Here is a 15,084-nt window from a genome sequence, read left to right as displayed (position 1 = left end):
TTAAGTCCCTGTTTAGCATTGTCTTTTAGAGTTTAAAAGTTTGTTAAAAGTTTGAAATTAGATTCTAGAAACAGTTTTAGATTCTTTAAAAAGTCTTCCAACTCTTAGCAAAATAATGTCTGATACAGAGATGAATGTGGTGGAACTCGACACCACACCTTACCTCCATCTTAAGATGAGGGAGCTAAGGTCTCTCTGTAATATCAAAAAAATAACCATTGGCTCCAGACCTACCAAAATTCAGCTCCAGGAGCTGTTGGCAGAGTTTGAAAAAGCCAACCCCTCTGATGATGACCTCACAGAGGAAGAAATTAGTGACTTGGAGGCCAATGTCCCTCCTCCAGTCCTAAATAGGGAGAACAGGACCCCTCAAGTCCTGTCTCCAACTGTGTTAGTCAGAAATAGTGAGTCCCTCACAGGAGGGTCCCACATTTCTGAAATCACTGAGGATGCTCTCAGTGAAGATGACCTCCTGTTAGCCAGGATGGCCAAAAGATTGGCTTTAGAGAGACAGCTCCTAGCCATAGAAAGGGAAAGACAAGAGATGGGCCTAGGACCCATCAATGGTGGCAGCAATATAAATAGGGTCAGAGATTCTCCTGACATGTTAAAAATCCCCAAAGGGATTGTGACAAAATATGAAGATGGTGATGACATCACCAAGTGGTTCACAGCTTTTGAGAGGGCTTGTGTAACCAGAAAAGTGAACAGATCTCACTGGGGTGCTCTCCTTTGGGAAATGTTCACTGGAAAGTGTAGGGATAGACTCCTCACACTCTCTGGAAAAGATGCAGAATCTTATGACCTCATGAAGGGTACCCTGATTGAGGGCTTTGGATTCTCCACTGAGGAGTACAGGATTAGGTTCAGGGGGGCTCAAAAATCCTCGAGCCAGACCTGGGTTGACTTTGTTGACTACTCAGTGAAAACACTAGATGGTTGGATTCAAGGCAGTGGTGTAAGTAATTATGATGGGCTGTACAATTTATTTGTGAAAGAGCACCTGTTAAGTAATTGTTTCAATGATAAACTGCATCAGCATCTGGTAGACCTAGGACCAATTTCTCCCCAAGAATTGGGAAAGAAGGCAGACCATTGGGTCAAGACAAGGGTGTCCAAGACTTCAACAGGGGGTGACCAAAAGAAAGGGGTCACAAAGACTCCCCAGGGGAAGGGTGATGAGACAACCAAAACTAAAAATAGTAAAGAGTCTTCTACAGGCCCCCAAAAACCTGCACAGGAGGGTGGGCCCAGAGCCTCTTCACAAAACAATGGGTACAAGGGTAAAAACTTTGATCCCAAAAAGGCCTGGTGTCATAGCTGTAAACAACATGGACACCAAACTGGAGACAAGGCCTGTCCCAAGAAAGGTTCCACTCCAAACTCCCATCCAGGTAACACTGGTATGGCTAGTCTCCAAGTGGGATCAACAGTGTGCCCAGAGCAAATCAGGGTCCACACTGAAGCTACTCTAGTTTCTGAGGGTGGGGTGGATTTAGCCACACTAGCTGTCTGGCCGCCTAACATGCAAAAATACAGACAGCAACTCTTAATTAATGGGACTAGAATAGAGGGCCTGAGGGATACAGGTGCCAGTGTCACCATGGTGACAGAGAAACTGGTTTCCCCTGGCCAATACCTGACTGGAAAAACTTACACAGTCACCAACGCTGACAATCAGAGAAAAGTACATCCCATGGCAATGGTTACTTTAGAATGGGGAGGGGTCAAGGGCCTGAAACAGGTGGTGGTCTCCTCAAATATCCCAGTGGACTGTCTGCTTGGAAATGACCTGGAGTCCTCAGCATGGGCTGGGGTAGAACTAAAAACCCATGCAGCAATGCTGGGTATCCCTGAACTGGTGTGTGTGAAAACAAGAGCACAATGCAAGGCACAGGGTGAACAAGTAGAGCTGGAGTCTGGAAGAATGGCCCAGCCTACCAAGAGGAAAGGAAAGTCAGTTGGGAAACCAACTGCAACACAGCAAAAGAAAGGGAACCTCTCTTCTCAGGAAGAAGTTCTGCCCTCTGAGGGAACTGAGCCTTTGGAGCTTGAACCTTATCAGGTTGAGCTCTTAGGCCCAGGGGGACCCTCAAGGGAGGAGCTGTGTAAGGGACAAGAAACCTGTCCCTCTCTTGAAGGCCTTAGGCAGCAAGCTGCTGAAGAGTCCAAAGGCAAGAAAAATGGAACGCATAGGGTCTATTGGGAAGATGGACTCCTGTACACTGAGGCCAGAGACCCCAAACCTGGTGCCACTAGGAGAGTGGTAGTGCCTCAGCTGTTCAGAGAGTTCATCCTAACATTGGCCCATGACATTCCCCTTGCTGGACATTTGGGACAAACCAAGACGTGGGAGAGGTTAGTCAACCACTTCTACTGGCCCAATATGTCCATCATGGTTAAGGAGTTTTGCCTCTCCTGCCCCACCTGTCAAGCCAGTGGTAAGACAGGTGGGCATCCAAAGGCCCCCCTCATTCCACTTCCAGTGGTGGGGGTTCCCTTTGAAAGAGTGGGTGTGGACATAGTTGGTCCACTAGAACCTCCCACAGCCTCAGGAAATCTGTATATCCTGGTAGTAGTGGATCATGCTACCAGGTATCCTGAAGCTATTCCCCTTAGGTCGACTACTGCCCCTGCAGTGGCCAAGGCTCTCATTGGTATTTTTACCAGAGTGGGTTTCCCTAAGGAGGTGGTGTCTGACAGAGGTACCAACTTCATGTCAGCATACCTAAAGCACATGTGGAATGAGTGTGGAGTGACTTATAAATTCACTACACCCTACCATCCACAAACTAATGGCTTGGTTGAGAGATTCAACAAGACATTAAAAGGCATGATCATGGGGCTCCCAGAAAAACTCAAAAGGAGATGGGATGTCCTCTTGCCATGTCTGCTTTTCGCTTACAGAGAGGTGCCACAGAAGGGAGTAGGATTCTCACCCTTTGAACTTCTGTTTGGTCATCCTGTAAGGGGACCACTTGCTCTTGTTAAAGAAGGCTGGGAGAGACCTCTCCACGAGCCAAAACAAGACATAGTGGACTATGTACTTGGCCTTCGCTCTAGAATGGCAGAGTACATGGAAAAGGCAACCAAAAACCTTGAGGCCAGCCAACAACTCCAGAAGTTTTGGTATGACCAAAAGGCTGCACTGGTTGAGTTCCAACCAGGGCAGAAAGTCTGGGTTCTGGAGCCTGTGGCTCCCAGGGCACTCCAGGACAAATGGAGTGGCCCTTACCCAGTGCTAGAAAGGAAGAGTCAGGTCACCTACCTGGTGGACCTGGGCACAAGCAGGAGCCCCAAGAGGGTGATCCATGTGAACCGCCTTAAGCTCTTCCATGACAGGGCTGATGTGAATCTGTTAATGGTAACAGATGAGGATCAGGAGGCAGAGAGTGAACCTCTCCCTGATCTTCTGTCATCAGACCCAAAAGATGGCACAGTAGATGGAGTGATCTACTCAGACACCCTCTCTGGCCAACAGCAAGCTGATTGTAGGAGAGTCCTACAACAGTTTCCTGAACTCTTCTCCTTAACCCCTGGTCAGACACACCTGTGTACCCATGATGTGGACACAGGAGACAGCATGCCTGTCAAAAACAAAATCTTTAGACAATCTGACCATGTTAAGGAAAGCATCAAGGTGGAAGTCCACAAGATGCTGGAATTGGGAGTGATTGAGCGCTCTGACAGCCCCTGGGCTAGCCCAGTGGTCTTAGTCCCCAAACCTCACACCAAAGATGGGAAGAAAGAAATGAGGTTTTGTGTGGACTACAGAGGGCTCAACTCTGTCACCAAGACAGATGCCCATCCAATTCCAAGAGCTGATGAGCTCATTGATAAATTAGGTGCTGCCAAATTCCTAAGTACCTTTGACTTGACAGCAGGGTACTGGCAAATAAAAATGGCACCTGGAGCAAAAGAAAAGACAGCATTCTCCACACCTGATGGGCATTATCAGTTTACTGTTATGCCCTTTGGTTTAAAGAATGCCCCTGCCACCTTCCAAAGGTTGGTGAATCAAGTCCTTGCTGGCTTGGAGTCCTTTAGCACAGCTTATCTTGATGATATTGCTGTCTTCAGCTCCACCTGGCAGGATCACCTGGTCCACCTGAAGAAGGTTTTGAAGGCTCTGCAATCTGCAGGCCTCTCTATCAAGGCATCCAAATGCCAGATAGGGCAGGGAACTGTGGTTTACTTGGGCCACCTTGTAGGTGGAGGCCAAGTTCAGCCACTCCAACCCAAGATCCAGACTATTCTGGACTGGGTAGCTCCAAAAACCCAGACTCAAGTCAGGGCATTCCTTGGCTTGACTGGGTATTACAGGAGGTTTGTGAAGGGATATGGATCCATTGTGACAGCCCTCACTGAACTCACCTCCAAGAAAATGCCCAAGAAAGTGAGCTGGACTGTGGAATGCCAACAGGCCTTTGACACCCTGAAACAAGCAATGTGCTCAGCACCAGTTCTAAAAGCTCCAGATTATTCTAAGCAGTTCATTGTGCAGACAGATGCCTCTGAACATGGGATAGGGGCAGTTTTGTCCCAAACAAATGATGATGGCCTTGACCAGCCTGTTGCTTTCATTAGCAGGAGGTTACTCCCCAGGGAGCAGCGTTGGAGTGCCATTGAGAGGGAGGCCTTTGCTGTGGTTTGGTCCCTGAAGAAGCTGAGACCATACCTCTTTGGGACTCACTTCCTAGTTCAAACTGACCACAGACCTCTCAAATGGCTGATGCAAATGAAAGGTGAAAATCCTAAACTGTTGAGGTGGTCCATCTCCCTACAGGGAATGGACTTTATAGTGGAACACAGACCTGGGACTGCCCATGCCAATGCAGATGGCCTTTCCAGGTTCTTCCACTTAGAAAATGAAGACTCTCTTGGGAAAGGTTAGTCTCATCCTCTTTCGTTTGGGGGGGGGTTGTGTAAGGAAATGCCTCCTTGGCATGGTTGCCCCCTGACTTTTTGCCTTTGCTGATGCTAGGTTTACAATTGAAAGTGTGCTGAGGCCTGCTAACCAGGCCCCAGCACCAGTGTTCTTTCCCTAACCTGTACTTTTGTATCCACAATTGGCAGACCCTGGCATCCAGATAAGTCCCTTGTAACTGGTACTTCTAGTACCAAGGGCCCTGATGCCAAGGAAGGTCTCTAAGGGCTGCAGCATGTCTTATGCCACCCTGGAGACCTCTCACTCAGCACAGACACACTGCTTGCCAGCTTGTGTGTGCTAGTGAGAACAAAACGAGTAAGTCGACATGGCACTCCCCTCAGGGTGCCATGCCAGCCTCTCACTGCCTATGCAGTATAGGTAAGACACCCCTCTAGCAGGCCTTACAGCCCTAAGGCAGGGTGCACTATACCATAGGTGAGGGTACCAGTGCATGAGCATGGTACCCCTACAGTGTCTAAACAAAACCTTAGACATTGTAAGTGCAGGGTAGCCATAAGAGTATATGGTCTGGGAGTCTGTCAAACACGAACTCCACAGCACCATAATGGCTACACTGAAAACTGGGAAGTTTGGTATCAAACTTCTCAGCACAATAAATGCACACTGATGCCAGTGTACATTTTATTGTAAAATACACCACAGAGGGCACCTTAGAGGTGCCCCCTGAAACTTAACCGACTATCTGTGTAGGCTGACTAGTTCCAGCAGCCTGCCACACTAGAGACATGTTGCTGGCCCCATGGGGAGAGTGCCTTTGTCACTCTGAGGCCAGTAACAAAGCCTGCACTGGGTGGAGATGCTAACACCTCCCCCAGGCAGGAGCTGTAACACCTGGCGGTGAGCCTCAAAGGCTCACCCCTTTGTCACAGCCCAGCAGGGCACTCCAGCTTAGTGGAGTTGCCCGCCCCCTCCGGCCACGGCCCCCACTTTTGGCCGCAAGGCTGGAGGGAACAAAGAAAGCAACAAGGAGGAGTCACTGGCCAGTCAGGACAGCCCCTAAGGTGTCCTGAGCTGAGGTGACTCTGACTTTTAGAAATCCTCCATCTTGCAGATGGAGGATTCCCCCAATAGGGTTAGGATTGTGACCCCCTCCCCTTGGGAGGAGGCACAAAGAGGGTGTACCCACCCTCAGGGCTAGTAGCCATTGGCTACTAACCCCCCAGACCTAAACACGCCCTTAAATTTAGTATTTAAGGGCTACCCTGAACCCTAGAAAATTAGATTCCTGCAACTACAAGAAGAAGGACTGCCTAGCTGAAAACCCCTGCAGAGGAAGACCAGAAGACGACAACTGCCTTGGCTCCAGAAACTCACCGGCCTGTCTCCTGCCTTCCAAAGATCCTGCTCCAGCGACGCCTTCCAAAGGGACCAGCGACCTCGACATCCTCTGAGGACTGCCCCTGCTTCGAAAAGACAAGAAACTCCCGAGGACAGCGGACCTGCTCCAAGAAAAGCTGCAACTTTGTTTCCAGCAGCTTTAAAGAACCCTGCAAGCTCCCCGCAAAAGGCGTGAGACTTGCAACACTGCACCCGGCGACCCCGACTCGGCTGGTGGCGATCCAACACCTCAGGAGGGACCCCAGGACTACTCTGATACTGTGAGTACCAAAACCTGTCCCCCCTGAGCCCCCACAGCGCCGCCTGCAGAGGGAATCCCGAGGCTTCCCCTGACCGCGACTCTTTGAATCCAAAGTCCCGACGCCTGGGAGAGACCCTGCACCCGCAGCCCCCAGGGCCTGAAGGACCGGACTTTCACTGGAGGAGTGACCCCCAGGAGTCCCTCTCCCTTGACCAAGTGGAGGTTTCCCCGAGGAACCCCCCCCCTTGCCTGCCTGCAGCGCTGAAGAGATCCCGAGATCTCCCATTGACTTCCATTACAAACCCGACGCTTGTTTCTACACTGCACCCGGCCGCCCCCGCGCTGCTGAGGGTGAAATTTCTGTGTGGGCTTGTGTCCCCCCCGGTGCCCTACAAAACCCCCCTGGTCTGCCCTCCGAAGACGCGGGTACTTACCTACAAGCAGACCGGAACCGGGGCACCCCCTTCTCTCCATTCTAGCCTATGCGTTTTGGGCACCACTTTGAACTCTGCACCTGACCGGCCCTGAGCTGCTGGTGTGGTGACTTTGGGGTTGCTCTGAACCCCCAACGGTGGGCTACCTTGGACCAAGAACTAAGCCCTGTAAGTGTCTTACTTACCTGGTTAACCTAACAAATACTTACCTCCCCTAGGAACTGTGAAAATTGCACTGTGTCCACTTTTAAAACAGCTATTTGTGAATAACTTGAAAAGTATACATGCAATTTTGATGATTTGAAGTTCCTAAAGTACTTACCTGCAATACCTTTCGAATGAGATATTACATGTAGAATTTGAACCTGTGGTTCTTAAAATAAACTAAGAAAAGATATTTTTCTATATAAAAACCTATTGGCTGGATTTGTCTCTGAGTGTGTGTACCTCATTTATTGTCTATGTGTATGTACAACAAATGCTTAACACTACTCCTTGGATAAGCCTACTGCTCGACCACACTACCACAAAATAGAGCATTAGTATTATCTCTTTTTGCCACTATCTTACCTCTAAGGGGAACCCTTGGACTCTGTGCATACTATTCCTCACTTTGAAATAGTGCATACAGAGCCAACTTCCTACAGATATGGACTCCCAGATTTAACATGTGCACCGCCTTCCTACGCAGCAGAATATCAACATCAGCTCTAAGTCCCAGCATCCTCACCCATTTCTAATTTACATTGGTAACTTTTTGCTGAGACAAGTGATCTCATTGAAAGCTCTCCCTGCCGCGCCTGTGTCTATTGATTCAATGCTGGTTTTTGTTCACTATCCATTTATGTAAGATTGTGATGGACAGGCGCTGGAAGCTGCGTTAACTGATAGACCCTCTAAAAGTAGTTGGTGCACAAGTATTTCTGCAGGAGCCTGCTAGGCTAAAAATGATTAAAGATGGTTTACACATCTGTGTTATACAGAGCAGGATACCATGTCTACACTTCATACATTTAAGGAGGCTGAGAGCTAATGTATTGTTAAGCATTGCTTGGACTGGATATGATTTTTTATGTCTAACTCTTTATTTAGATATTTCACTATTTTGTCTGTGTCCTCTTCTTTCTCTGTTTCTGCTTTACACTAGATAATGGTGGAGCGGTAGGGTGGCGGCTGGGGGGGAGGGGCAGTGGGAGAGGGTCTCACAGGGCTGTCTCAGTCACTGACAGCCAAGGGGAGGGGATGATTCCTTTTTTCCTGTTATGGGGTGGGGGTTTGGAAGATGAGGTTTGGTGGTTGGGGGTTGTTTGGTTGTCTTTTGATATTATGTTCCATTGCTATCATGTGGGGGGGAATGAGTCAGAATGCTCTGTCTTTTAGTTTGTTGACTGACTATTGTTTTGTAAGGTCTGTTTAGGGCTGTGGGTGGCACACCTGATGCTGGCGATGCTGGATTCATTCTCCTCTAATGTGTATGATTAAATGCATGTGCTGGAATGTTTCCGGTTTAAATTCATCCTGTAAACGCCAACTGGTTCACGAAGAAGTCAGGATGTATAAGCCACATATACTATCCCTAACTGAGACACACCTTGCCTATAAAGACCATCTATTGTTAAGGCATCTTGGGTATAATACTGTTGCATGCACTTCCCAGCCTGTTCGTGGGGTAACTATCTTGGTCTGCAAAAATCTGGAACATAAGCTTTTAAAAACTTTAGTGAATTCTAGGGGCGGTGGGAGATTGCTCAGTTGGTGCTCTATAGCCAGGGGTTCGTGTTTTGCACAGTTTATGGTCCAAATGCTGATGACCTAGGGGTCTTTGATTCCCTCTGCTTGGAGTTGCTTGACTAGCCCAGGGAGTTGCTGGTAATGGTAGATTTTAACTGTATCGTTGATTACAGTATTGATTCTACAAAACATCATGCTACCCTCCGCATGGTGAAAACCAGAGCTGCTATTCTTGAACTCTCCCACCTGCATGGACTGTAAGACATTTGGAGAGAATGATATCCTACTAAGCCTGGATATACTTTTTATTCATTGCCAGATAAACATTATTCTAGGATTGATATGGTCTTTGTCAAAAGCAATCTGATTCAGGATGCTGTCATGGATGTCTGCCCCAAGATAACTTTGGATCAGAACCCTGTACTACTTTATTTTAAATTACATGCAGCAAGGGTTGAGCAGCGTCAGTTCTCTTTTACCCGTCACTTGGTAGTGAATTCAGATTACTGTGAATTTATGACGGGTTCATTGTCTGAATTCTTGCTGCTTAACATGGATACAGCATCCCATCCGACTGTTTGGGATGCAATGAGGGCTTTTATTAGGAGTTCTACGCTAGAGTTTGTTTTTAATCAAAACCAAGCTTCTCAAAAAACTGCACAGGCGCTTCTGCAGTCTATTGTACAGCTTGAGATTATGCTTGCAAATGAAATAGCTACTTTGGGGGGGGGTCAATATTCCTGTTTAATTGACAAATGCTCACATTTGGGGCGAGTTTTGAAAGAGAAGGTCGCTGCTTGCTTCACTAAGAATCAGGCTATTTAATGAGTATGGTGAGCAGGTGGGGCGGGTACTTGCGTATTAATAGGAGGTCTAGGGGACTGATCCAATCGCTTAAGGGCAGTGATGGTGCTGTACATACTCACCCTCAGGCTATTCGGGAGCAATTTTCTGTTTTCTCTCAAGAGCTTTAAGGTCAGCCGCTCGCTTTTTTACTGCGCTAGGGTTCACGCAACATCTCATGGGTTGCAGACTGCCCACCATGTCTGCGTCTCAGGCTTCCACCCTTCAAAAGGATGTTTCTGGCAGTGAAATAGAGGTGCCATCTGGCAAACGAGGGGAGGAAGGCACTATCCCGCTGGAATTCCATAAAGTATTCAAGGACTTTATTATCTCTCCTTCTCTTAGTATCTTTTGGCACATCAATGCTGGTGGCAAAGTTCCTCCTTCTTGGAATATGACAAATATTATTGTTTTTTTCTAAAAGGGTAATCCTTCGGAGGAACGTGGTTCATATTGTCCGATATCGCTTATTAACGCAGACACTAAGGTTTTTTCCAAGATTCTGGCTGTTCGCTTGGACCCTCTTCTTACTGGGTAGGTCTCACCACTGCAGCATGGTTTTATAGAAGGGCGGGACACAGTGTGCCATGTTAACAACACGATTGCCTCATTTGATGTGGCAGAAAAGTCTGGTTTAAGGATGGGATAGGATCTTTTTAGATGCAGAAAAGGCATTTGATCGTGTTGTATGGGATTTCCTATGGGCTACAATGACCGCCTTTGGTATTGGTGAGCATTTTTGCAAGTGGGTGCAGTCATTGTACAAGAAGCAAGGGCTCAATTAGCTCATGCTGGTTTATTTTTTACGCCTTTTCATATCTGTCGCGGCACTTGAAAAGGGTGCCCTATATTGCTCCTTTTGTGTGCACCGTATAATGAGCCTCATTTGCAGGCTTTAGATTGATATGAGCGGATTCAGCCCATGAGTGTTTGGTGATGGTAAACACAATATTACTGTATATCCTGAGGATGTTGCTACTTATTCCAATCCAGCATCTGCCTTGCGCCTTATTAGTGAGGAGGCTGACAAATTTGGGTATTCTCTGGTTACAAGCTAAACTTAGCCAAAACCCAAGTTCTGCTAAACTTTAAGACTGAGAATCCGATTTCTGGTGTCAGCCCAAAAACTATATAACTTGGGGTTCAGTTTGGCATGCAGGGTCGAAAAATTGTGCAGCTGAACTATGAGCCCATTTTAACAAACTTCCAATCAGTATTTTTTTTTTAACTGTTTTTATTGATTCTTGTGAACTCCAAACAAACAGTACAGTGCAGGCCATGCCCAGAGAAGAAAAAATAGAGAAATATTGTGGTACAATACAATAGCGGTATCAAACAGGTACCAAACATGGGCCAATCGCATCTCATATGCAAGTAAATAAACCCATCCCCCCATCCACCACCCCTACCCGCAGAAAATCCACATAAGACTAAACACGGTATGTAATCTATGAGAAGTCAGGGTAAATGTCAAAACTATAGTTGATCGTCTCCAACACAAAAGATTCATTATGCAATATCGCCACCCTCATCCTCCGTATTGTCTGCAGAGTTCCCCTCCACCACACCAGAGAACCACTCCAGCAAAGTACCCCACACCTACAAGTCAAGACCTTCCAATCAGTATTATTGGTGGATGTAATATCAGCAAGATGCCTGTTCTGCTGAAATTCTTGTATTTGCTTCGCGCTATTTCCCACGTGGTTCGGATTCATTTTTCAGACAGCTGGAAGGGGCCATCGGTAGTTTTATTTGAAGATACCAGAGGGCTAGGCGTGCCTTGCGTTTTTATTAAATTCCCATATAGGCAGGGTGAATTACATCTAACTGACTTTAAACTTTACTTGCGGGAAGCATTTGCTGGCCGGCTTCGAAACCCACTTATAAACAGTGACACAGAACCATCTATTTTTTACTACCAGCTTGCTTTAGGGCAGGGGTCTGCAAAGTCCGTCCTGGAGAGCCGGGTCCATGCCAGATTTGTAGCATATCCACATTTAGAAAAAAGATGTTTCAGAAATCTACAGTTTTCCAAATGTGGATATGCTAAAAATCTGGCATGGACCCGGCTCTCCAGGACCGACTTTGCAGAACCCTGCTTTAGGGGGTCTGCTTGTTGTACTGTATTTCTTTATAGAATTGGGGATCCCAACTACTTCAATCAGGTTTGTTTTAAGTTAATTTGGAATATCGTTTGCATTTGGCGGGAGATCTCTTTAAAATATTATTTTCTGTTAATACACAGAGATACTTCATTGTGGGGTAATCCAATGTTCCCTCCTATTTTTCACGATGCAGTTAGTAGAGCCTGGACACGCTGTGGGGTGGGGGTTGCAAGGACATTTGCAGGGCTCCCAGAGTCTTCTGATCTCCCCCACCATTTTTTTCAAATACTTGCAGTTCAGGGTTGTTTTTTATGAACGTCTGCAAGCTTACAAATGCTTTGGTCAGCTCTGATCTACTGTATTGTCTACATAGGGCATCTAAGAAGTCACTTATTAGCATATTTTATCAGCAGTTATGCTTACAGCGTGTTGACGACAGCCCTGCCCTTGTGGCTAAATGGAGTAAGGTGTTGTCGGAGTAGATCCTCCCCTCTGAAGTCCTCAATGCCTTTGAGTCATTGATTAATCTGTGCACTCAGTAAATCCTAAACTGCAGCAATTTAGGAGTATTTGCATGTTCTATTATACCCCGGATAGAACTGTCAAGTGGGGAGGGTGGCATGGGGGAGAGAATACTAATGCCCTAAATGTGTTTTTTTCTCAGCTGATATTTTGCATACGTTCGTCAACTGCCCTGGTTTACAATAATTTTGGCTAGGAGGGACTCATTTGCTATCAGACTGCTTTGGCTGCAAGACACGGCTCACCCCTAAGGGAATTATGTTAGGTTACTGCACAATTTCTAATAGCACATTACAAGGCTGCTGTCTATATTGATGGTTTCAGCTAGGCTTTGGGTTGCTAGAATTTGGGTTTCTTCAACTCCCCTCAAGGTAATGGAGTGGTGGGCTTCTACTCAACACCTATATGTGTTGGAACGACCTCTGGCTAAATCTAGAGGGGCCCACTCTATTAGGAGATTGGAGCACATTTGGGCTGGCTTTAGTTGGGATCCCTACGACAAGAATAACTCTTATGTTGGGAGTTAATTGCGTTAATGTTTACTATTTCATGTTGGTAGGTGTACTCGTGCTTGCTAATGGTTACCTGGTAATGGACATTTTCAAACCAGCATTTCGGAACTGATTTGGTATTTAATTATTGTGTACCCCCCCTTATTTGGATGTTTCGCTGTTCTATATGCTTTGGATGCTCTCACATTTGTTTTATACTGATTTTTTTTTCTGACTCAATAAAAAAATAAATGGAAAAGTGGAAAAGACAAAAAAAGTGTATAATGTGCATGTGCTCTCCCTCACAGTCATAACATTTAAAAAAAAAACATTTCTGTATTGGGCGTTTTAACCATTTTTACAAAGTGTAAAGCAACATGTTGCCGCTATGGACTCTGTACATAACTAATCAAACACAGGAAACACATTCTTCACACTGAAGGAAGCCAAACAAATAGACAAATAAAGACAACGCAGTCCTAAAACATCCAGCTCCCCACCCATTTCCATTTGTAATTTTAAGTCACCATCATACAACTATCTCTCTTGAATGGTCTATTATTGCCTCTGACCCACACCTCCCCATGCCTATTGCTTGCCTGGCTGATAAAGGGTGACTGTTATTCCCTCTTCTTCTGCTGTGTGACCGCTATGATATATCTAGTATGTGAGACTATACCTCTGGCACATGGACTCCCTGATCGCAAGCACAGTGCGTCTGGTGGGTTCATCCGGATAGGACTGTAAGGAGTGCAGGTTGGATCTTCACGATAATCCATTATGGTTCAAGAAGATGAATTAAAGCCCCCACACGTCTTCAAAAGTCTGGACACAGAGTCGCCCTTACTGTCTACAAGTAAGCAGATCATAACACACCTTTCCCCCATACAATATTTGCATAAAAGAAATTGAATAATTGATACATCAAAAGAGTAAGATAAAATCAAACATTAATGTAAAGTATAAGTCCCAGCGTTTAGGTCATCACGTAGTCTTTGTGCCAGGCTGGTTTGATTCTGGATCTCCTGGTTGATTCAACACTGACAGAACTCCCACAGGCTCCATCCAGCTGAACAATTGGATCTTCTTCCACAGAATCGTTATCATTTCTAGATAATTTGTCATCATTCTATTTTGTCAGCCTTGACATATTCCACACATTACCCGAGTCTACCACCACCACGGCTTTCTTCCTCACCTTTGTAATAATAAAAGGCCTAATGAACTTAGAACGTCCTTTTTTGACATTCCGCGTTTTCTGACCAACACTTTGCCCCCAGTGTTCCATTAACTTCTATGTGCTGACGTTTTCTCATCAAATCTATCTTTATACTTTTCCTGATGTGATGTTCTGTGGGATTTGTCACCTCTTTCCTTCCAACATTCAATTTCAATCATGCTGGATTGAGCTTAGTATGTGGTCACCTGCCACTCAATGCAGCAAAAGTAGACACAGAATTCACACAATTAGGTGTATTACAATGAGCCCACTATGTTTCTCTCGACACATTCTTTAAGGAGCACTAAGTTTGTATTGCTCTTTTAGCACAACTTTTTACCAACCTGTTCAATTCTCCGCCAAACAGTTAGCTTGTGGTGAATACAACGCTGTCTTGTAATGTACAATAGACAATTCTTTGAGAAACAAACACATTCTTGTGAGACAAAATGAATTCCGTTGTTTGTAGTAAGACACTTTGGAGCACCTTGCCTGAGAAAATTCTTCACTAAGGAATTTCGTTACTGTCCTTGTGTTAACAGAAGGTATACATTTAGTCACCACCCATTTAGAAGTATAATCAACTAATAATTGAGCACACTGCTCACATTAGCTGGAAGTTCAAAAGGTCCTGCAATGTCTAGCCCTAATTTGGTCCAGGGTTCCATGGGAATTTCAAAAGGAGACCATGGGGCTATCTGGGTCTTGCTACACTTATCATTGTTTGCATATTGCCAACAGTCTGTTTCTACTTTTTTTTGTACTTTTTCTACCTGACAATCCATCCTTTGCCATCAATATTATTCTCGCAGTCTGGCCTTAAAGAATTCCTCCTAAAGTGTCCTTCATGTGTTAGATTCATAAGTTTGTTTTAGATTACAGGGTGGTATTACCCTGTCTCTTCTCTGGAATTTTCCTTCAACCATGCAAAGCTCGGATAATGTAAATTCTCGAGGGGATAGAAGCCCATAAGGAGTATAACTGTGAGGGTTGAGGGGTTACGGGTTGTGGGGTTCTGGGTTGATATGCGGGTTGCATCATCAATTTCCTGTCTAACTGCACTACCCCTGTGGAGCTGTATGACCTTTTCTCCTCATAACTACTGTTTTTGTTTTTTATAAGAAAACTGAAAATTAAGGTTTAAAAAAAAAAACACGCAAAGCTCATCCTTCACATTTAAAACTCCACCTAATAAGCTTGGCACATTCT

Source organism: Pleurodeles waltl, chromosome 8 (assembly GCF_031143425.1).
Source record: "Pleurodeles waltl isolate 20211129_DDA chromosome 8, aPleWal1.hap1.20221129, whole genome shotgun sequence".
NCBI classification, from domain to species: Eukaryota; Metazoa; Chordata; class Amphibia; order Caudata; family Salamandridae; genus Pleurodeles; species Pleurodeles waltl.
The sequence above is the reverse complement of the archived record's forward strand: the minus strand, read 5'-3'. Positions refer to the sequence as shown.